Source organism: Marmota marmota, unplaced genomic scaffold (assembly GCF_001458135.2).
Source record: "Marmota marmota marmota unplaced genomic scaffold, marMar, whole genome shotgun sequence".
Lineage (NCBI taxonomy): Eukaryota > Metazoa > Chordata > Mammalia > Rodentia > Sciuridae > Marmota > Marmota marmota.
This window is the reverse complement of record NW_026000108.1, coordinates 40,011,290-40,035,934: the sequence shown is the minus strand read 5'-3', so window position 1 is coordinate 40,035,934 and position 24,645 is coordinate 40,011,290. Positions and strand designations below refer to the sequence as shown.

At 43.7% G+C, this 24,645-nt stretch overlaps 1 protein-coding gene across 2 annotated transcripts in view; it reads left to right on the top strand.

Moving 5' to 3' along the window:
- The window catches only part of Lnx1 (ligand of numb-protein X 1), a 166,082-nt gene that overhangs the window by 41,960 nt on the left and 99,477 nt on the right, over nucleotides 1-24,645 (top strand). The window contains exons 3-4 of one of the 2 annotated variants that reach the window (XM_048784474.1): nucleotides 4,543-4,590; nucleotides 12,710-12,833. The gene's annotated coding sequence lies outside the window, so the exon portion shown is untranslated. The remainder of the gene's footprint in view (nucleotides 1-4,542; nucleotides 4,591-12,709; nucleotides 12,834-24,645) is intronic. The other variant, XM_048784475.1, reaches the window with a different exon arrangement.

The following is a 24,645-nucleotide window of genomic DNA, read 5'->3' as shown; positions in this document are numbered from 1 at the left end:
AAGCAGTTAACATGGTGTATTACAAGTGCTAACTGCTGAGGAGACAAAGAAAAGTTGAGAAGGGTACACGGCACTAGCGTATAAGAGGGTAGGTTGCAGTTATACATTGTCATGACAGGCCCTGTTGAATAAAAGTGAAGGACAAAAGGGAGTAGCTATGTGGGCATCTAGAGAAGAGTAGTCCAGGCAGAAATAACAGGCATTACCAAGTCCTATGGTGGGGTGCGCCTCACATGTGCAGGGAAGAGCAAGGAAGCCAGTGTGGCTGGAGTGGGGTGCAAGGGGAAGCAGTAGATTAAGGCTGACAATCACCATTGGATTCGGCTTTAGTGATGTCGTTGGTAACTTGACTACAGGTGCACAGTGCTGGAGGGAGGCAAGGCCATGTTCTCTGAGGCACTACTACATGGTGGATGGATGTGCAGCTGGCCCTCCATAGCTGCAGGTTCTAAAGTCACAGATTCCATAAACTTCAGATTGAAAATGTTCAAAAAAATTAAGTCTGTACCAACTATGTATGTTTTAGTCAGCTTTTTCACTGCCATGACTAAAAGACCGAGAAGAACAATTGTAGAGGAAGAAAAGTATCTTCGGGTCTCCATCGCCCTGGGCTTGAGGTGAGGCAGAGCATCATGGTGAAAAAGTGTGGTGGAGGGAAACGGCTCACATGATGATCAGGAAGCAGAGAGAGAGAAACTAAGCTCAGCTCATCAAATATGTACCCCAAAGGTATATCCCCAATGACCCACCTCCTCCAGTCACACCCTACTCACTTTCAGGAACCACTCAGTTAATTCCTATCAAGGGATTAATTCACGGATTAGGTAAATGCTCTCATAACCCAAATATTTCACCTCTGAATGTTCTTGCATTGTCTCACACATGAGCTTTTGGGGGGAAGCTACACATCCAAACCATAACAATGTATGTACACTCCTTTATGTCATTATTCCCTAAATACAGTATAACAACTATTTACATAGCATTTACTTTGTCCTAGGTATTATAAGTTAACTAGAGATGACTTAAAGTATAGAAGAGGATGTAGGTAGGTTATGTGCAAATACTTCAACATCTTATATAAGGGATTTGACATCATATAATGGATTTTGGTATTTGCAGGAGGTCCTGGAACCAAGCCCCCTTGGATAATAAAGGACAACTGTACCTAATTTTATTTCTTCTCTTTAATTTATTATTTTTTTTATTTTATTTTTACACTTTTATTTTGATACAATGATGTCGTTGGTTTGACCATTATTTGAGTTTTCTCCAGATTCTAATCTCATCTATACATTTGCTGGCCACAAAAGGAGCAGGATTTTCAGCTTTCCTACAAGCCCTGGGCACAGAGGAAAGAGGACTGGGTGTGTCTTTGAGCCAGTGTCTCGATCTGGGCAGGAAGCAGGTGCCCTTGTCAGGTAATTGAAAACAGCTTATGAAAGGGACCATTTTCAAGGTGCAACACAGGGTGTAGGATAACCAAGGGGAGAATGCAGGACCCAATGATAGTTTGTGTCGGAGTGAGATGGGTGGAGCCAATATCACTCAAGAGAGAGGAAACAAACTTACATCACAAACTTAACCACTCCATTAATCTGGAAGGGGAATTCAGAGGCACATAATGTAGCATGTCACTCCTGGAATCTGGTGCATGCATAGCAACCTCTATTCCAGTTTCCTGCCCCAGCACCCTCTCTTCTTAACCTGTAACCTGCCATTCCCACCCAAAAGGCTAATTCCCAATCAAACATGAGCACAAATCCTTAGACTTGGGGGATTTACCTTCTAGTTCATTACATAAAAGAAAATTTAGTCTGTCTCTCACTTTGGGCTGGTATCATAATTGATTTTTGGTTACAAGAAACAAATAAACGGAGCCTAAGTATATTCCAGACATCAGATATGACTTTGCACACCCTTTGAGGTCTAGTTAAAACTTGGCCTGACCCCCAATACCACCACCTAGGAGAATTCAGAATCTTCACTACAGTTTCAGTAAGTTCCTGGGCTATTTCCTTTTCCTCCTTCCGGCCTCTATACTCCCACTTCAGCATGGGCTTTTTACTTTAAGCATCTTGTAAGGATAAGGACTTTAAAGACATGTCACTTCTCATTTGGTCTCAGTTCTTCTTTCTTCAAACATCATCCAGTGCAGGAAGTACATACTCGTGATAAGAAGACAAATATAGAGTGCAGCTTTAGCTTCTAGTGTACATTTAGCGTGTCAGTGGGGAAAGAATAATATTTTTTTCCTATGAAGGGTAAGAACAAAATTCGGCAGCTTATCATCAACTTCAAATGGACTTAGCATCAATTGGGTAAATTATTCTCCATCAAATTCATGAAAACACAAGTAGATTTGGGCAGCCTTGACTGTGACATGGCTGTGCTTCCCCTATTGGAAAAATGTTTTCTTTGATCATTAAGAATTTTGTTGATCAGAGCATCATTTGATTTTTAGCATTTTACAACTGGAAAGGACCTTTTTACAGAAAAAGTGACAAGTGATGAGTCCTCTCATTGTCTCTGCTAATTTTTTGCCTGTTTTCCTTTTTTTTTTTTTTTTAGTATCTAAAGCAGATTCGGAGCTTCATACACACAGCCAGTGCTAAGGCACACTCAAAAAAGTAAGAAAGCTGTCAACTTTCTAGACTTTCAGGTTTAGCTGGCTTTGAAATAGAGCGAGATGATCTATCGGGGTAGATCTGAAAGCCCTGTGGCCCAAGCACACTTCCACCCAACCTTTCCTCTTCCTCCTTCACTGACCTTGGCTTTGAATTGCAGTCTGACAGCTCTTCCAGCCATTCTCACGCCATAACCCAGGGCGCTCATACAGGTTATTTCCCCTAATCAAGTCATAGGTCTTTTATCTCCTGAAGGTGTCTGCTGCTCAAGGGACCTGGACTAAATCCTAGGGTGGTGTCTGGATCACAGGCAGCAGGGCTCACTGGCTACCTTTGGCCCCAATCCCCATGACACTTTGGAGGGGAATGTCTCACACTGCTTTGGGCAGGAGCATCGATAGACCCCAGTTTCCATGTCTTACTCTATCCCATCAGTAGAATTCTAAGGCTTCGTGATGAGGAGCCACTTCTGCTATTCTATGAAATCTTGTGTGATCTTCTCCAAGGGAGGACAACGATGCTCATGGGAGGTGGCAGCCATTCAAGCAGGGGTGAAGAACGCAGCCTATTTACAGATTCCACAGAGTGGGAGGACTTGTAGGCATGGGTGTGAGAGACAGGCAGAAACAGTGGTACCCAGCTGGGAGAGACTGGCTTTCGTATGACTGTCAGTGGGGACTGGCCTGTCAGTGACCCTGGTATGCGGTTCCTGGTTCCTCATTCCAGAGAAGATGCTACCTTGAGATGAGTTGAAGGCAAACCAGGAACCTCCCAGCCCTTCACCCACCTTGGGGCTCCAAGGAATTGGTGTGTGAAACTGAGATGAGGAGGGGATGTCCTTAGCATAACTGCTGTCCTCTCTGCCAAAACCCCATGGCTACATGGTACTGAAAAGTAAGGACCCCACCTGCTTGCTGCCACACTCATGTGTACTCACAACTGCTGTGAGTTGTGGGTGAACCGACGGAACGGTATATGTTCAGGTGCAGTCTAATCACTCAGAAGGACTGGTCACCCTGGGGAGGCATCTTAGTGAGAGTCACTCAATCTGGGGGCGTGAGTACAACTGGGGCGGGACTCGTCAGGGTTGTCCTTCCAGTCCACCTCCTAGGCAGACTAAGAGAAGGTGGTTGAGGAGGGGACTGTGCTATCTTAGGGGGAAGGCTGCAGCCGGAAGAACCAGTCTGGTCACCCTGGATGATGGCTGGCACTGATACCGACAAAGGCTCAAATTAAGACATCACAAACAAGGAACTTGGAGATCTGGGGCCTGTACTATATGTACTGGTTAATAACACTGCATCTAGCTCTTAACCCTCCATATGCTATCAGTGGACCAAGCTGAATGGATTTTAATACAAAATACAAGCTGCTTCTCTGGTATTCTGATATCCCAGAAGGAATTAGCTTCTGCTCTCTCACCTATACTGTGGTCCCTTGACTGCAGTGAAAGTCAACATTAGTTGAGCTACTCAATAACGGGGGACTCCAGAGAAGGTACATTATAATAATACCCCACAGTCTTATAATGGACTAAGGACAGTTGCAAAGAAAGTATTCATTACTTGGTGATAATGTAAGCTCTAGACTGGAAGTTCAGCTTCCATACTGGGAGGAGATAGCTACTTCTGGACCCAGAGTTATCAGAAACAGAAGGACAAGCCCTCCCTGAGTCCACACCCACTGCTCCATTTTGCTGTGGCTTAATGGCTACCAAGAGGCCTAACCTTATTTGCCTTGAGCACCTCACCATGGATTAGCACCTGTTTATTGGGGTTCTCCTTGGCAGTGAAGAATTCAGCTCTAAAAGGCCTGAGAAGAGAGGTCACTCCATCCAGTGTAATTGTCCAAATTAGAAAAGGAGTGTTTTCATGCCTCATGATTGGAGAAAAGTCAAATGAGCTTCCCTTTGCAGAGACCCTGTTGCTCGGAAGCTGACTGAGAGGCCGTCTACCTACTACTGGTGAGTGGTTTTCATTATTCTCTCTTTCCTCGATTTTTCCACTCAGGAGGACCGTGGAGATGGGCTCTCTGGTGTGTTTTCTGTCTTGGAGGCCCTGCCCTTTCTTGCATGGAAGTGAAAGTTCACTGGAAGGAAAACACTTCCCCACCAAGAAAGCTGGCTTCTCCTGTACGTCTCACCCCCACGTGGTCCAGCAATGCGGTTCCTATCTTGCTTTTACCCTTTCCACTACTTTCCTTGGGAACATTTCTTGTGTGTATGTGTCCTTAAGTCACTTTATGAATTTTCAACCCCCTTGGGAAAATGTTTGAAGACTTGTGCTTTTAAACCTGAACAGAGTCCTCTACTAAACAGCATAAAGCCCAGGGGGTGTGTGGATGGTTGACATAAAAATATAGCAATTTGTTATTTTCTACTGAAGACTGAACATACAAAAGTAGAATGAAAAGTGAAACTTATAATGCTTAAACTTATAATGCTTCAAGTGTGCATCTTTTAAATAAAGGTCTACTGAGATGCCAACTCTACTTAAAGGACTTTAATTCATCTTAGTATTCAGTTGTTATTGTCACCGCACAGCCCAGAAATTTTTCAAAGCCTTGTCAAGAAGCCAGCCAACCTTGACTGTGGACATGAAAATAGAAACCAAATTTATGACCTAGCTGGTCTTTGTACCTACTCAGAGAACCTGCCTCTAACATTATTGTGAACCATGATACCCTAAAAAGTTTAGATCTTTTGGGGTGATTGAACTTTCAAAACCAGAAGAAGATAGAGATCCTTCTTTTCATGAGCCTTCTTCTCTGTGTGGCCCTACATGATTAAGGGTCAAGGCAAGACTGTTTGGGGACCTGGGAAGATGATGGATCTACCACCTAGCAGCCTGTGCTCAAACGTTAGCTCTGCCATTGACTTGGTGGGTGATCTCAGGCAAGTGCTTTTTAACAATTTGGAGTCTTGAAATTAGAAGAAGCAAGCTGGCCCCCTGTCTCCTGTAACTGCATCTGCAACCTTCCTCTGTCATGGTAATCTCCACCTTGCACTTCATTTGTCTATAAATCTCTTGACCATGAAATAAATTCCTTAAAGTCAAATTCTTTTTATCCTTGACACCAACTAGCATATTGGAGGCAACTCATACATTTGTTGTTTAAGTGAGTGAATGTGTGAATAATATTGGGATTATTGTGTGTAACTGTGAGAATTAAATGTGATAGCTCCCGTCCCAAAACATATAGGTCTTGATTCCTGGGAAAAGACTCAGAGAGGAGAAAGTCTTTAAAAAACTAGAAGCAGTCAAATAATTGCTCAAATGGAGTTTGCCAGGAGCACAGAACAGGCACCAATATCTGCGAAGGGAAGTCAGGCAGGGTTCCACAGGGGAGAGCGCATCAGAGTCGAGCTCTGAGATGGAGCAGGAGTTGCACAGACTGTACTCCTAACAGCCTGGGAGAGAGCCTCATGTCTGCCTGGAACCAGCCAGACATGCAGGACAAGTTACAGTACCTCTCAAAGAGTCAATTTCTTCTTCTGTTAATAACACCGTCCATGGGATTTCTGCCAAGATTCAGTAAGGTAAGAGGCAAAGTGCATGATAACTATCCAGGCAATGATAAATGAACGCTGTCACCATGGTGCTGCATGGGAAGGAGCCTAGAAGAGACAGCCCGGTTGTTATGGGAGCCACAATCAGGTTTTAGAGGCAGCCCAGGGGAACCCCAATGAACACTGCCCCTCTCTTCCATCTGGGTTGAGGAAAAATTAGAAGGGTGATTATAGAGGCCAAAATATCACCTTCAAAATGCTAATGGCTAAATTGGAGAATCAGCATAGAAGGAGGAAGCAGAGCTAGACGGCTCCCAACTGAGCAGCTCTGGCAAGGCAGCTTCCCAACAGGAAAGACACAGCCCCTGGAGCAACAGGGGAAAACTCAGGAGCACTCCCTGGACAGAAAGAGGAGGAGCAAAACCAAGCTTGCCCAGTTGCTTTTCCCCGGTTACCAGTCAGAGACTCTTGGGGCAGAGTGAGCAAAGGGTGGAGCAGGCAGTATGCTTAGCAAACAGTTTCCCTGTGGCAATGGGGACAATGCAATGGGGACAGGGGAGTGCTTCAGCTAACATGGTGTTCCTAGGCCAAGGGGGCTGCTATTCTGGGCATGGAAAGGATTAGGACATGTGGGTGAGGTCGATTGGCATCCAGGGCCCATACCTTGAGGAGCCATGCATGGAGACGAGGCAGAGGACTGAGGGTAAGTGACTACTGAGAGAGAGGGAAGAGGGACTGACCAGGAATATACCTGGGTAGATTGCCAAGGGGAGTGACAAGTGTGTCTGCCACTGCATAGCATCAGTATATGGTGGCGGGCTGGGGTTGTGGCTCAGTGGTAGAGCACTTGCCTAACTTGTGTGAGGCACTGGGTTCAACTCTCAGTACTGCATATAAATAATTAAAATAAAGTCCATTGACAACTAAAAAAATAAAAATTAAATTTAAAAAATATGGTGGCACTGATCCCCATGCTTCTAGGATGAGAGAAGGATGGTGACATGGTTTTGCCAAGTCCTTAGGAAGGAGAGAATGTGGCAAGGAATTGAGATCTGAACATGGCAGGGAAGATGGGGTCTTGGTAGCCTCCATGGGTCCAAGATCCACACAGCATAGTCAATGCAGAGGAGAAGGTAAAATTTGAGTATGGGAATGAAAAACTCAACTGGGTCAGACAGAGGACACAGAAGAGAAGTGCATTCTCATATTTCTTTGCTTTTGAGATGGTAGACTTGGGGGTAACAAGATCTAAGGGGTAAGTCTGTGAATGGGTAGCTCAAGAAGAATTAAGGTAATTTATAGTTGGGGAGATTAAGGATGTTTGTTTAAGGAGTTATCTATAAGGATATGGAAGTTCTGAGGCTTAGGCTTAGGTCAAAGTTAATAGAGAAGGGACATTTTATTTCTTTATGTGTGGAATTGGTTCAATTGAAGTAGTCATGTATGAAACAAGACACGACAAGCTTCAAAATATCAACCACCACCACCAAAAAAGCTGCTTGAGAATACTTCACCTGGTTTATAGCAGGAAGGAGATCATACAGACATAAAGACTTTTACAGCTGTCACAAAATAGAGGTCTAATGATGATTACAGAGACAGCAACGAAGAAGACATTTTTTTTTCCCTCTACTACAGAACAGTGTGCTGGCCACATATCTGCAAGGTCAACATTCACAAACATATGCCATCTCCAATAAATGAATGAATTCTCATTTTCCCAAGATACTCCCTGTCCCCACAAGAGCACACGAACCAGACAATTGACTCTTCCTAAGCTATGGACCCAGAGGTACTCTAGGGGCGCATGTGCAAACCAGGCAACACATGCGCTGTGAGTTTGTGAGAGAAACGGAATCTGTTCCATTGCCACACAACCAGATGGCAGCTATCACATCAGCTGATATTTATGATTACTACTATTATTTCCCATAATTGCCCTTCTGAGATGTGCTCATGTGCATCATGCTAAGCACTTGTAATTAGCCAATGAAAGATTTGGAGCTGAGCTGGTTCAAAATTGAGGCCTATGTGATGCAATGTATATATAGCAATTTCATCTCATAATGCTGAATATCTCCAGAAATTATGTAACTGAGGCTTTTTCTAGAGATGACTTCTATTAAAATCAGACGAAATATGTTCATTTTTGTTGTGGCGTTCAGTCATCTTAGACAGCTCTATAAATAGGCTGGGGCCGGGGGAGGAAGCAATACAGAGGCTAAATAATTCTCCCGAATCACGAGGTATGGTCTTAGCAGTAGGTTCATTGCCAGGAGGAATCCTTGACGGTGCCAATGCTCATTGTGGGAATCTAGAAGTAAAGAGCTTTGAAATCAGCCCTCCTCCTCCCCTTCCATTTCCCTGTCAAGATGCATAAAGGCATTCAAACTAATCCAAAAGCCCGAGAGAGAGCTGGCTGGTTAAGTAGGACGGGCCCAACCTTGAGTTCAGAGAGCTTTCTAATGCTTCCCACCTGCCTCTCTGAAGTACACTGCTTCCAAGATACAGAGGCAGCAAAGACAGAGAAGACCATGGGGTAGCAGAAATGGAAACTCATGGACGTTGGCGCAACCCTGAAAACACCATCATTCTTAAGAAACCACCCTAAGATCGATCTACCCTTCTTTTCCTTCCTTCCTTCTCCCTCCTTCCTGAGAAAAGCAGCCTAGAGTAATATAAAGACTTGAGAAACTCCACAGTCAAGGCTCTTGATAATCTGGTCCCATCTCACCTGAACAAGTTCAGTGCCCAGTGGATCCTTTTGGTCCAGCGGCCTCTCACCTTCCTTTCCTCCCCACCACGCACATGCTCTGCCAGCACACATAGCCTGGATCATTCCAGCCCCCCCACTTGAACACTGCGACTCTGCCTGCAGTCCTTTGTGGTCTCTGCTTTCTCCACATCCTCCAAGGTCCTGCTCATGGACCAGCAACATGGCGCCAGCAACAGCAACGCCTTCCCTCTGGTTTATCCCTCCCGCTTACTGTCAAACTAGGGATAGTAAATGGCTTGATCTTAGGGGTCAATATCAACTGCCACTGCGCCTGGAAATGCGGCTGGAAAGTTCAGAGCTAACCTCTGAGATCCAGAGCACCTTGGCAATGACAATGAGAGCGGCAGGGGAGGAGGGAATGAAGCAGTGTGTGTCTACCGTCTGCCAACCCTGGGCTAAACCATTCAGCCTAGTAAGGTTGATAATGGAATTTAGCTTAACATTGTATTGTATTATTCAACTGGATGCAGTCTAGTGATCTTGTGGCAGTTCTGGCAAAATTTTCAAATTTTAAAGATGCTGCTAAAATTATAGAGAGAAATGGCCATAAAAGATGTCATAGAGAGTTACCACTGGTCATTCTCTAGTGATCCTTCAAACTGGGTTTACTTCTTAGGGTTGGTTTGATAGGCCATAAAAAAGATGATTTCGGCAGGCACAGTGGCACACGTCTGTAATCCCAGCGGCTTGGGAGGTTTAGGCAGGAGGATTGCGAGTTCAAAGCCAGCCTCAGCAACAGGGAGGCACTAAGCAATTCAGTGAGACTCTGTTTCTAAATAAAATACAAAAGAGGGCTGGGGGTGGAGGAGCAGGGGATGTGGCTCAGTGGTTGAGCGCCCCTTGAGTTTAATCCCTGGTACCAAGAAAAAAAGATTTCAATAATGCTCCCAGGAATGATAATGGTGTTTCTCAAATATAAGTATACACATGCATATATGTCCTATACAGACACACTCGATGTATAAAGCAGATTACTAATTTAGTTGTAACTGCATTGCAACGGCAGACTTTCTTCCTAGAAAGGACACTCCCAGGCCTACTTCTACAAGACGTCTCTTTCCAAACAATGGATAGGTCAGACGCTGAAGGAGGGAGGGTCCAGACCTTGTCCAGTGGGCATCCAACCAGAACCTTCCCCTCTTTCTTTCCAGCGGTTAATAAGGACCTGGTTTTAAACTGCTCTGGCTCTGCCTCTTGCTGCATAAGCCATCCAGAAGCAAATTCTCAGCTTATCCAGGCCTCGGTTTCCCTAACTACGGAACGTAGGTAGCACTAGGACCTGATTTAGATGGTCAGCCGAGCAAAGTGCTTGGAACAAAAATGAACTTGGCAAACACTTACTCAATGTTAGCTTTTATGATTATTATTTTCACCTTTTCCCCAGTACTTTAGAAATATAACTACTGAGATTATTCTATTAGATGGCTAATGTGTGAAACAGCCCAGTGTTTTCTCTTCCTTTAGACACTACCTGGGAGCTCCACTCCAAGTTTAATGCTTATTCTCCATTTTCATTCTTTTTTCCCCTCCTTTCTTTCCTCAGACCATACATGCAGACAGCTAGGGTTTGGTATACAGTATTAAATAAAACCCCATAGTATTGAGTCCTTTTTGTGAAGTTTTATGTACTGTCACCTCCTGAAAATTCACTTCCCCTGCTCCCTGCGGCCAGTGCTGTGAACCTAAGCCTGATATCCAGCTCCCAGGTCAGACCCCAACCTTCTGAAAAGCCGCAGTGTAATGGATACCACAGTGGATGCTGGAGGCCTGTCCTTCTAGATGATTCAGCAGGTGGACAGGCTTGCCCATCCCTCCCTCTGTTCCCAGGGACTCTAGGTCATTGGAAATATCAAGTCTTTGTTTTGGTGGGCTGATACTTTTCCCTTTTTAAAAGATCTGCAAGCAAAACAATTTCTCTGCCTCAGTCTTTTTCTTGGTTGTTTTTATTTGCATATTAAAGGCACAGCCACAACTAACCTTAGTTTCTAATAGATAAAGGCATGAATAACTTGTTTGGTTTGTTGTTGTTGTTTAATTTTTTTTTGTGTGTGTGTGGATGGACACAATACCTTTGTTTTACTTATTTATTTTTATGTGGTGCTGGCGATGGAACCTAGTGCATCACAAGTGCTTGGCCAGCACACTACCACTAAGTTACAACCCCAGCCCCTGTCTGTTTTTTCAGCTTCCAATTCCCCTCAAAAGGCACCAAGCTCCCAGGTGGAGAAGGAATTTAGACCTATCTGGGGAGGTGGGGAGCCAGTTCCCTGCAGGTGAAGAGCCTAGGGTGCACCATGCACCCCGCGCCCTCCCCAGCATTTCTCTTCCTCCTGCACCCCTCCTCCACTGCTTTATCAGCTGTTGAATGACTGGCTAGCCAGGTGGAAACCCAGGGATGGGATCAAGACGCCTTTTCCTAACCCCTTCCCAAGTTTCCTTCTTCTTTCACTCCTCCCCCAGGTAAAATGCCAACCAACGCCCCCAAACCTCTAGGAAGCACACTATTAAAACACGTGGATGCAAAGCATTTCCAAGGTCAGGAGGAGGGGCAAAATCTCTCTGGGCAAGCAGACCATCCTCCAAGGAGGTTGAATCCCCAGGTCCCCCCAGGCAGCACGTTCCTGAGAGTAAATAAATTGTGCAGGGGGGGGGGGAATGCTAGATGCGGTCATAGACATGGGCCATGATTCAATAGGATGATAGGAATTGTTTACAGTCGTCTTCAGATGCCAGAGGGCTTAACAGCGGGGATTCCTCCTGGCTGCCGCTCAGGTGCCAGCTGAGTCAAGCATTAGCCTCCCTTTCCTGTTGGAAAGGCTGAAGCAGCAGTGACTTGCCTACGGTCACACACAGCTTGGGACCGAAATAACTCTGACTCCTCCTTCCTGGCTCTAGCAGCAGACAACATCGCCTTATTACTGCACTATCATTCAAATCTGAATCATTTCAAAAGCTCCTAATTAGAGGCTTACAGTGAACTGTAACAGCCCTGTGACTGTAACTGCCCAGCAAGCCCAAATAGGAATGACTGAAGATTTACAGATCCCCCCAAAATGGAATTGAAGTGCTTGAGGTGAGGGGGGGGCATGGCTTAGAGAAAAAGTGTTTGGAAATGACTTTAGAACTGCTGACAATGATCAGATTTAGATTTTTAAGCAATGAATTTGAAATGTCACCTCCACTTTGTCTTGATATTGGAACAGAGAATCACTCAGGGTTTAAATAGATGGCATTCCAAAAGGCTTTGGGGGCTCAACCTCAGATATTTCTAAGGAGTCCATATCCTTTCTCTTTCTTTTTTTAAATCACTGTCTCGTTTCAGTATTTAACCCATTTTGTCCCAGCATCCCAGGTGTGGAACACCTGTAAAAACTTAAATTGAACCACAAATATACCACTTATCATAACTTCAAAATAACTATTATGTTTGCAGAGTTGAAAACTTGGGACTTAATGGGTTAAACTTCCCTTTTAACTTCTGTGTTGGCTGCTGTGGGGAGTGAAGAGGGCTTGGGGAAAAAAAAATCAGGCGTCTAAGTTCATATCTGTACATGGGGCTGGACACGTGCTGTGCTCAGGAAAGAAAGTAAATTCCATCTGGCAAATTGCTCTAACTGATTCATTTGTCCTCTAAGAGACGCCACCTACCTGCTTGCAGGTATTCAGGTAAATGATAGGTGGGCGGGACCTACTGAATGTCTCAATGCTAAGGTCTCAGCAATGCTTTATCTGTCCTGGCTCCTGTGATGTCACACGTTTCCTGCTCTGGACCAACCAATGCCCTCCTCCTTCCTCCAGGCACCTGTACACTGAAGTTGAGTCTGGTCAGAGCTCAGGCAGCCCAAGAAGCTCCGCCGTTCAGCCACAAGGGGTGGGAGCTGCCTGGCGACTGCTATTTTGAGAGCCCCAAACATTTGAAAAGGTGAGCTGAAACTCCATTTTTTTCTCTTTGGTGTTTAGACCACTGGCATGGAAGGGAACTAAATGGTGAATCTGAGTAAAAGCCGAATACCTTAGCCCTGGGTAAAGTTCTTTTGAGAGGAGAGGAGACAATGTCCTTGACGTTCTGGTTGCAGAGTATAGTTCTTTCAGGTCAGGTATTCAATCCTTTTTGTTTCTCCTAATCATTAATCCAGCCTCTGCTTGTCTGCGAAGCTGATCTGATTTTTTTTTTTTTTAAATCCCAGAAAGGAGTGGAGTAGAGACTTTTTTGTTGAAACTTAGCACAAAGGTGCAGACCTGTTCATCCCGTTTAATGGAGGTTGGAAGGCCCCAGGGCTGAAAAAGTTCAGTTGCTTCTTTTTCGCTTGGCTTTGCCTAGCTTTCTGTGTTCATCTCAAAAACAATTGAGATCTAAACCTGTGCAACATGTTCCTCGGACACCTGCTTGTACCTGAATTCTGGTGACCAACTCAAAAGGCACCGTCCCTCCCATTTTCCTCCCTTTCTTCTCAGAAAAGATCTACTGGATTCTTTGCTCTTTGTAAAATGAGTGCTTTTCACAAAAATACTGTGCCATCTAGATCAGAATCTTTACCTTCAGACTCAGATTGGCTGTCTGTTGACCTTTGGTTAAAATAAAGATTATCCCTTCAAGGCCACAAAGATGTAACAGCTTCCGTTCTAATTTTTTATTTTGGGGAACACTTTTGCTTTTTCTCTTTTTCTTTTAATAGGAAATATATAGAGGAGATTTGTTCTGCCAGGGTCTGACTTTTTCAAAGTAATTGTATCGCTAGGATCCATTTTTGTTTTCTTCATCCTGATCACGCGGCCTGGACTCCTTCTACTCTGGACAGCCCTTGACAACTCTATTCTGTTGTTAGTGAAAGCCAATAAACCATCTCCAAACCCAGCTCCCTACTGGGGTGATCTAGGAAACCTGGGGAATGAAATAACCTGTGAGGCTCTTCATTCCAGATTCCTTCACAGGCCGTTTTTCTGAGATTTAAGTTAACAAGTAGGCTTGCAAAGGGGAAAAATCTATTAGGAATTATACTACCTACTATTTATCCACCCAGAAATTTAAATTACATGTAATTTTATTTATTTATTTGTATATGGTGCTGAGAATCGAACCCAGTGCCTCCACGTGCTAGGCAAGCACTCTGCCACTGAGCCACAACTCCAGCCTCTCAGATTGCTTTTTTCACTGACCTCTGTGCCCTGAACTTGTGTGTTGGGTGGAGACTGCTGCTTGTACCTTAATAATGTTCTTACTTGATTCAGAGCTTTGTCAGCAGAGAGAAAAAGATCTGAGTCTTGTACCTTCTGGTTAAAAATGTGTGTGGAAAGTCCTGAATCTCTCCACAACCTTGTATTCCCTCTGGTTTACTATGGTTGATTAGTTCTTTTCACAATAGTTAACTTATGATTAAACACATCACCTCTTCATGTCAGCATCTCTGGCTACTGAAGATCAAAGCCATGGACCTTATGCCCCCTGATAGGAGAAAGGGAAAAAATGAGAGACTGAAATTCAGAGTCAGAACATCTACAATGTAGCTGGTTTGTTGGAAAACTCATACCTGAGTTCTGTCCAAATCTCCTTTATTAACTTCACCCCTTAGATCAAGGGACATAAAGCCTGATGGAAAAATCTCTTCCTCTGATATCTCTGTACAAATTCCTTCTCTGACCTCCAGATTCTTCCTCAATAAGACAAGAGAGAACAATCCCTTGTATATACTGTAGTCAGGAGAAGTAAAGAAGGTAACTAAAATATGAGGAGCTTAGAGCAACCAGTGCTTGGGGCTGAGCCAGTGCCAAATAAAGGCAGGTCCATCTTTCCTGAAAGAACTCTCTTGGGTGTGTGGAGATGGTCCAGTCTACTGTGCTAAAAGATCTCCTGTGGTTGCAATTGTTAGGAACCGTGGTGGTTCTTGTCATTGTCATTAATTGGAAGTAATTAACTCCAATGTGAATAGTTTGGAGAAATAAACCAGGGGGAGGTGAGTGCCTACAGGATGTCCTGAAAGGAGACATGCACCAGTGTCTCCCAGGCTCCTAGGCAAAGCTTTGGGGAAGTTAGTTACTCCTTCCTTTCCCCACCTCACAGCTCTCACAACAGACACACAAAATATGGGCTTCCTCCTGGCCTTCAGGGGGAAATATGCTGCTGTCATTTGCTGTAATCTGACTTGGCAGGGAGCCCTGTTTGCTTTCAATTGTGCTATCTCCAGCTTGGACTGGGCACTTGGTTGCCTCCAATCTTGCAGATAAACACCCTTAACCCGGCCTGCACGAGCAGATGGCAGCCAGAGGGGACAGACAGCAGGGCTGAAGCCTGCACTGTATTGTATAATGGAGGTTCCAGGGTCCATTGGATCTAGGTGCCCCCTTAGTGGAATATCCTGTGACCTTCAGTGACCTTGAGCTGTTGCATAGGAACAGGGGTGTTCTCAGGGCCCTGGGGGTTTCTCCTGGTCTCACCCTATCGGAAGGAATAATATAGGTTTCCATCTTTCAAGAGCCAGGGAGTAGTGGACCAAGGACAGTGGCTTCTAATCTTGAAAGTACTTCTTTCTTGCTTAGGAGACTCTGGGGAAGAACCTTGACTTCCCTGCCCATCAGTTTCCTTGTCTACATCTTTCCCCAAAAAAGGATGCTAAGATGGGGTGCTTCACAGCCCTGTTGGTCCTTACAACAGATGCCAGGTGGGCTTCCCATCTAGGCAAGTGGGTCAGACTGACTGGAGCTGGGTGGGGGGGCAATGTCTTGCTAGGAAATAGGAATCGTATTCATCCAAATTCTAGGTGGAGAAACGTTTCTGCTCTAGAATAATGACCTGGTATGTGGCATCAGATCACCTGGGCTCAAAACCCAGTCCAACCACGTGCTACCTGTGTGCTTTGGAACAAGTTAGGTGCTGGGGATCCAACCAGGGTCACCTGCACATGATAGACAATTGCTCTACACTGAGCTACATCCCCAGCTAGAACAGATTCACTAACCTGCTTTATCTCTGCAGCAAAATAGGGTTATTGCAAATATGAAATGAATTGCAATATGTAAATGGTACCTGATGGAAGTTTAACTCTTACATGCATTATTTTCTTGAAAGCATGGCTTAGTGGTGAAATCAGATTTGGGTTCAAGATCCAGTTCTGCCATGTAATTACTAGCCTCCATGTGGTACTCAATATCTCTGCCTCAGTTTGATCATCTGGTAAATTAAATGTTTAACGAATTCAAGGCTGTTGTGACAAACAATTAAAACAGTTACATGTGCAGTACTTGGCATATAAATGCTTGGTCAGTGTTAACTATTGTTATGTTATTACAGAAAGAATGTCACATTGGCTACAATAACAATCTTCTTAATCATGCTGAAGTCTGGATATAATGATGGAAATTCTAATAAGTTGAGGGCCGAAGACTGAAAAAATGGATTTCTCCTAAAGGCTTAGAAGGAAAACCTGTTAACCGAGATTATCTTCTTTACCTGGGCTCTCTAGGGTAGAATAGCTGCCAGCTACAGAGCTGGGCTTTTGCAGACCAGTAGACAGTAGGATCTGTGATGTGAGACATGGTGATCATCAGCTGCTGCTGCCATGATTCCCAGCTTCACACCTCCCAGAGCCTCTTCAACCTGACCTTGGCCATGATCTCCTTTTTGTATTTGAGTTCCTCACTTAAGGTGGGAAAAATAAGGTCTGCTAGGACTTTGGCCACTCAAAAGGCCATCCGTAAGATGCTCCCAGGAGAGGACAAGTCAGGGAGGCTCTCAAATGTGGTTCCTCACTGCCTCGGTATCCCTGGACTTCCTGGTACTATGGAACTATTCTTGCTATTTATGTACTGGTATTACATAGACTCACTTTTACGTGGGTGGCACATTTATCGTCCTCTGACAGTACCTCCAAACTATCAACGGCCTTTCAAAACTATTTGTAGGGCAGACTGTGTGTCACTCTTTGTGGGTTAATGAGATTTAACCATCTACTGTCCCCAAAGAATGAGGTTTGCCATGAAAACCATGAAAGTTCCTAAGTACAGAAAACTGCACTGAGCTCAAATCAGGAACAGAAAGTGGTTGCTGACTCTGGTAAACTTCCTACATCGGTTATTTCCTCCTATCTCATTCTGTGTGGCACAAGGACACCACAGTGACCTATTGGTTAGTTAAACAGAGCCAATTTCAGATCAGCATGAGGAAGACCTTTCTATGAATTAGAGTTGTCCAAAGTATAGCAGGTTGCCTTTTGGGGTACTGAGTTTCTGGTCGCCGAAAGTGACAATTTCATGGTATATGCAGTGTTTGGTATGTGTTTGCCAGGTAGAGGGATGGGCAGAAGGACAGACAGATGGATGGATGGATAGATGGATGGATGGTTGGATGGATGGATGACAAAGAATATTTGTGTTTCTTCAGCACACCTACACTCACCCATAAAATGAGGGATCTATTAGGAATCTCACAAAATTATTTCAAGGATTAAATAAGAAGATACATGCCATGTACCTAGCACAGTATCTTGCATGCAATAAATTGCTCATTGGAAGTAACAATTATTATTTTAATTTATATTATATTCTAAAAAGGAATTCCTTACACTGCACATGTAAAGAGGGTAGATGAGATGATATGTGAACTTGAGATGTGCAGTTTCTATGACAGCCCCTTCATTCCTGTTCTGTCTCCCTGTGCTTTGTCCTGTACCTTTCTGAAAGAAGATCTTCTTGTCCCTTGAGCCATGTTCCTTGACATGGTAGGTTGACTAGTATACTTCTTATGGTGGCAACAGGTTCTATCCCAAATAACAGTCACTTATTCCCCCTCCTCCTCTTTCTCTTCCTTCTCCTTCCCGTCCCCTTCTTCTCCTTCTCCTCCTCCTCCTCCTCCTCCTCCTCCTCCTCCTCCTCCTCCTTCTCCTCCTCCTCCTCCTCTTCCTCCTTCTCCTTCTTCTTTTTAGCAGTGCTGGGATGGAACCCCAGTCACACCAGGTAAGCACTCTACCACTGAGCTACATCCCAGACCCACCTTTTTGTTTGTTGACATCAAGAATATGACTTGGAACCTGTAGACTTAAATTCCACCATTATTTTCAAATGACTCTTATTTGCTTCTTGTATTGGATACATTTGTGACAGGCACACAAAAGACTTCACCCACAGCAGAGTGAAAACTCTCCAAGAATTTTCTTTAATAGCCTCTTGGCACAGAGCTTGGCCACTGCACATGTATGATGGGGAGGTCTAACTATGCCACTGCTATCTGTCGAGATGATTTGCATAACTTGCTTATGACTACTTTTGTCAGTCACGTGGCTTTTTTGGAATAGCACACTGCATGTTGAGGTTCCTGCATGCTCATGGTAATGCGTGAGTCACCTGGTGTTTTCAAACTCGTCATTAAGTATCATTGTCATGCTTGCATTACGTCTTCCATAACACGAGCACACCCGGCCATCCCTCTGTGGCCCTTCACGCCTTGAGGCCTTGCAAATCGGCCTGACAGTCATCACTGAAGACGTCTGTATTCTAACTTATTAGTGGATTAAAAGGAAATTATGACCTTTTAGGGCTAGAGAAGAGCTGCTATCCCTAAGTTACGTAGCTAAGTGACTGCCATCTCAAAATATTTTCCCTATCCCTAAGGCATCCTGAGAAGGGCTGGAGAAGGTCATTGGGAAGGTTCACCCACTCCTGTGGGAATGTCCTAAAAACACAAGCCCTGCTTCTACTGGCTTCCTAGGTGTGCCATGACAAATTACCTTAAACTTGGTGGCTGAAAACAATGTGGGTTTACTCTTTCAGTCCTGGAGGCCAGAAGTTTGAAATCAAAATGTCAGCAGGGCCCAGCTCCCTCTTCTGAAGGCTGTGGGGGGAGAACTTTCCCCTGCCTCTTCCAGCCTTTGGTGGCTCCAGACATTCCTTGGTTTGCAACTATATAATTCTAATCTCTGCCTGTCCTCACATCCCCTTCTCCTCCATTTGTCTCCTCTTCTGTCTCTCATCTGGACATTTATTGTTGGATTTAGGGACCACTGAGGTAATCAAAGATGATTTCTTCTCAAGATCTTAGAGTGGATAACATCTTCAAGGGCCCATTTTCCCCAATAAGCCATATTCCCAATTGTGGGATTAATATGTAGACATACACTTAGAGGGGCCATTATTTTATCCACTCTATCCTCCAACTTATATCCATATGTATGGGACCCTCCAACTATTTATGGAGAGATTTGTTTTTATCCTCTTGGAAGATGCCAAGTACAGGCAAGAAGAGTTAGAATAGGCAGCCTTCCCCATGGCCATCATTTATTTCTATGAGGGGTTTTGAACTCTAAGACCTAATGAGCTCTTCTAATCAACTCTATTGAGAAAAATCAGCAATGACCATGTTGCATTAGTAAGTGAGTAGAATCCTGGTTAAGGAAGTGATCACTCTCCTTAATTCTGAGTCCACCAAACCACAATAATTATGGTTCACTTCCAGGAGCCTTGTTTTCAAAGGGAACCTTAACAAACTAGAATCCTTTTCTACTACTTGACTACCCAGGAAATCAGCTGGAAGGACCAGAGATGAAAGGAAAAGACAGAGGAGAAACCACCAAATGATGTCTTTAATTCCGGGGGACGGGGGCAGCTGTCACATTTGAGGGAGTCAGTGTGACAGATGTTATGCTGAAAGGCAGAAACCAGGCCAAAGGTCAGAGTAACAAGAAGGAAGCATCCAGCTTTTGGGAAACTGACGTCCATCACCAACAGTGTGTCAGCAAAAGTTGGTAGGTCATCCCTTAGATGTTTTGGAAGAGCATTTCCCCATTTGGTAAGAATCTAAGATCCTTACCTAACTCAAAATCCTATGACTGCTGAGTAAATAATTTTAAAAGCTCAACTCGTCACATGTGGACACCAGACACTAATGGGTACACTCCTCTTCCTTGAGTGCTACACTTGCTCAGGTCTCTGCACTCACTCAGATTTCTTCCCATCTGTCCAAATTCCATTTTCCTTTATAACCTTTCCTATGAACCTTCCTTAGCTGCTCCGGGCCACACTCCGGGCCTCCCTCTTGTTCCACCTCCAAAGCTTATCTATTTATGGCTCCTACCTCGGCGGACCATCCTGTTGCCATTTGTAATGTTTTACCATTTTTCCGGGGTTGTAAGCTCTATTTTCCTACTTAGATTTAAACTCAGTAAAGCTGAAATTGAACTCCCTTTGGAAGCTTCCACTGAGTTTAAGACAAATGCCAGGCATAGACTAGGTGATCAGTGAACACCTGTGTAATGGAAATAGCAGGAAGACGTTGAGAATTCAAATATCTTTCTTCATCTCATTTTTCTCTCCATAAAACTTAGTTATCTGATTTTTAAAAACCCAGAAGTACTTCCTGCGGGGAAGAAGGCCAGTGTGCTTGCTTCTTTCCAGTGCTTCTCCTCTGACATCAGCTCCTCCCAGGGTCCTGTGCTGACTGCGTGGACAGAGTGCTTGGTCAATGTAAAACACTCTGCCTTCATTTTTATTGTTGGCTCTTTCACCATGTTTATAGGCTAGGAAATAGAAGGACATCTTGTCCAGTAGAGCTTTCACAGACAAATCCAAGAATGAAGGGTGCGCCATGACACCCCAGGGGAGGGTGGTAAAATCCAACAGGAGAGGCGAAGCTGTTCTCCAACCTACTTCTGAAAGGTGTTTCCTGGCTTCTAAAACTCGTATCTGATTGGTTAGTCACTTGGGAGTCTTTTCGCTTAACCACTTCCCTTGTTTTTCCCACTTTATGAATATCTGTATTCTCGGTTATTGACTCCAGATGTGTTACATTGTCTCCTTTTAGTTCAACTCTCCTATAATTTCCTGACCTAATTCTGATCGCCGTAAAGATACCCCCCCTCCTTTTTTCTGCTGTCCTTTCTAGCATTTGAAGTACTATGCAGGTGAATGTCATTAACACGTCTCATTAATGAGTCACTTATTCTCTCTTTGAGGCCATGGATGTAGATGTTAAGCAGACACAAAGCTAACCACAACCTTTGTAGCAGGCTGTAAGCACCTGCTCCCCATCTTCCTCTGCAGTGCACATGTCCTCTCAACATGCACACACAGCCCCTCCCCACCACTGCAACCTTGGCTCTTGGTTCAAAGGCAGTTCATATCCCGTGCATGACCTTTTTATTTCTTTTCTTTTTTCCTGTGGGTACTGGAGATTAAGCCCAGGGGTGCTCTACTATTGAGCCACATCTCGAGCCCTTTTTATTTTGAGACAAGGTGTTTAATCAGCTTTGCATTGTTTTGACCAAAATATGACTTAAAGGCAAAAAGTTTATCATGGCTCATAGTTTTAGAGGTTCAGTCCATGGTAGGCCGACTCCATGACTCTAGGCCCAAGGATGAGGCAGAACATCAGGGTGGAAACACGTGGCAGAGGAGCACTGCTCCATTCATGGCAGCAGGAAGCTGAAAGAGGGAAAGGCAGAAGGGGCCCCCAGGAAGATGGCCCCTGCCAGGGCCAGCTCCTGTGACCCACCCACTTCAGTCATGCCACACCTGCCTACGGTTACCACCCAGTGAACCCATTCAAACTAGGATGGACTGATTAGGTTACAGCTGTCAAGGGAGCTTTGGGGGACACCTCATACCCAAACGTAACACAGGTTCTCACTAAGTTGCCCAGGGTGACCCCAAACTCCTGCCTCAGCCCCCCGAGGAGTTGGGATTTCAGGTATGTGCCACCGCTCCTGGCTGTGTGCCCCTTTTTATGCAGATCACTAAAGCATCTAATTCTTCCTGATTATGTATGAGTCTACAAACTAGGAAAACAGCTCACAAATGGTATTTATTAAAAAAAAAAAAAAAAAGTTGTTCCTAGGGATGAGCCCAACTACCATGTATAACCATAAAGATCTATTTTTTAAAAAGTCAATGGCACAGTATTGATACCTTCAAGTCTTACTAAATTTATCTAAAATTTAGAAAATAATTCTAAATTTACCTTGTTTGGTAGAAAAAGATAGTTAACCCTAACTTTGGTAATTACTTTCCCTCAAATCATATAATTTAAGAGTTACGTTTAGGGCCAGGGCAGTGGTGACAGACCTTGCCTGAATTACTGAACTATTAGTGAATTATTTTACAGAGACCAGAACACTGTGGAAAGAAGTTACTGGTACTGACCAGTGGGTTTCTGCACAGGTATATTTGTGCTCAGGACAATGTTTCTGCAATTCTGATCTTTGCACTGAGGTACAGACCCAGTGACCAGTATGAAACCAACTATTCAATCTTTCTGACCCAAGGAGTTTCATCCGAATTTTAAAGTATCATCGACAACAAATTGTAACCTCAGATTTTTATTTATTTCTTTTTTGAAATGAGATCTTGTTAAGTTGCCCAGGATGGTCTCAAACTCCTGTCTCAGCCTCCTGAATGGCTGGAACTAGGGGTTATAGCACCATGCCCAGCTTTAAGCTCAGAATTTTTTTTTTTTTTTTTTTTTTTTGGTACTGGGGATTGAACTCAGGGACACTCAACCACTGAGCCACATCCCCATCCCTGTGTTGTATTTTATTTAGGGACAGGGTCTCACTGAGTTGCTTAGTGCCTCTTTTTTGCTGAGACTGGCTTTGAACTCGCAATCCTCTTTCCTCAGCCTCCCAAGCTGCTAGGATTACCGGTGTGTGCCACGGCCTTGCTAAACTCAGATTCTTGAAGGTAACAGTTACCTGTGAAAGCATCTGGGATAGTGTTAGTCTGTGTGTGTTTGAAACACACTGTAAAACCTTAGGTTGTTTGAAGGGATTAAAAGATTTTGAACAACTTGAAGTCAAAAAATGACAAAGCAAACATGACTATTGCGCAGTCACACTGTGTGTCCAGGGTTGTGCTCTGTGCAGCATCCTGGCGGAGAGAACAGTTGATTTCATGACCGGGCTCTCAGATATGCATGAAACACAGCTCCAGTTATTCCTTGATCTTTTTAGGCACCTGGCTTTGGATTGCACCTTCTTTCAAAGGGTCCTAAAGCGGGTCATTCCCTCTGCCTCATGAACCCTTCAGCAAACTGCTTACCTGGCATCTCTGTCAAGTGTAACCATAAGGTGGAACCACAATCAGGTTAGACGATGATTAAAGTTTAGTGGCACATCTGTGAAGCAGTGGCAATTCTGTGGTTTTTGACATTGCACCTGGCTGGCATCCAGGTCAGGTGAAAGGAAAATGTGGAGACCCATAAAGGTGACTGATATCCCAGCTGGATCCAAGCTACAGTTTTGACACATTATGCTCTCTACCTGGGATTCTAAAACTAATTGCAACAATGTCATGGTTAAGGTGAGGCAAACCAGGTGACCCCTTGGGATGCAAAATTGAAGTTACTAAAAAAATTCAATCATGATTTTAATGAAGTCTTTTTAAAAATCAAAATTAATGAAAAAAATCAATGATGAACAACAGATCAAAACTTTAAGGAGAAGATCAAGCTGGGTGTGGTGTTGTACACCTGTAGTCCTAGACTCAGGAAGCTGAGGGAGGAAGATGGCAGGTTCAAAACCAGCCTCAGCAACTTAGCAAGGCCCTAAGCAATGTAATGAGACTCTGTAAATAAAAAAAATAAAAGGGCTGGGGATGTGGCTCAGTTGTTAAGTGTTCCTGGGTTCAATCATAGTACCAAAAATAAGAAATAAAATTTTAAAAAGTAAGGAGAAGATTCATAAGGTAAGGTTATTTAAAATGGAAATATTTAAGATGATTGCTTGGTCAAGAGAAATTGTCCAACATGGCATGTCCTCAAAAGTGAGATAAGCAAAGAGGAGGTAGGTTTTGAAAATATTGATGAGTTTACTTCTTTTTCAAATCAGGAAAGTAAAACTATCTTAAAAATTCTGTTTTTAGTATAAGTAAATGTCTAAGCTTTAAGTTACATGTTTTAATATATCTACTTTTCCTATTTCCCTCATTTTTTCAACTACTTTAATGATCTGGGAAAAAACAACTTTTAGAAGGACACACAAACATGTATATTGAGACATGTTTTTTTCCTTTCACCTCAAACTGCAGTTTGGCGTAGCACAGCACTAATGGGAAAAATGTGTCTGTTATTTGGAATATATTCAGTGCATCTTTCTGAACATGCTTTTCATAGCAAAGAGGAATTGCCATAAGCAAGGCTTTCCAGCAGAAAAGGGGAAGGGAACATTGTTATGGACCAGGGTGACTAGCCTGCCTCCTCAGACACTTTCTTTTTCCAATATTTGTGTATCGATTTCTCTTTTTCTTATTTTGGAAGAGGTGTTCAGAGCTGCAGGCTTCCAGTTCTTCCTATTACTCTCCATTAATTGCCCTTGACCTATCACTTTTTTAACTTTTTCTTTTTGTTATTGAATTACTGTGAATATTAATCTGTATTTGTGCTCTGGGTGGGACAACTAATCTGTAGTTGACTGTTTGTTGACTTGGTCTCCAGTTCTGTTTTCCTGTGCTGTTTATCATGTCAGTACATTTTGGAATGAGATTTATCAGAATTAAGGAATGCTTACAAACACATAGGAGTGCTCCAAATTCCCCAAATTCCATTTGTTCTAGGGAATGAGGATGCACTGTGGATTCCAATACTAAACTGTTTAGCCATTGAATACTTTTTTGTGTTTATATAAATCCACCTAAACCACAAATATCTTTGCATTTTCTAAACTGTGTTCATAGCTCTTGTTTCTGCTTTTAAAAATCTAAACATTTCTCTGTTTTATTACCCTTAAGATGTGTGTGTATGTATGGATGGATGTACGCAC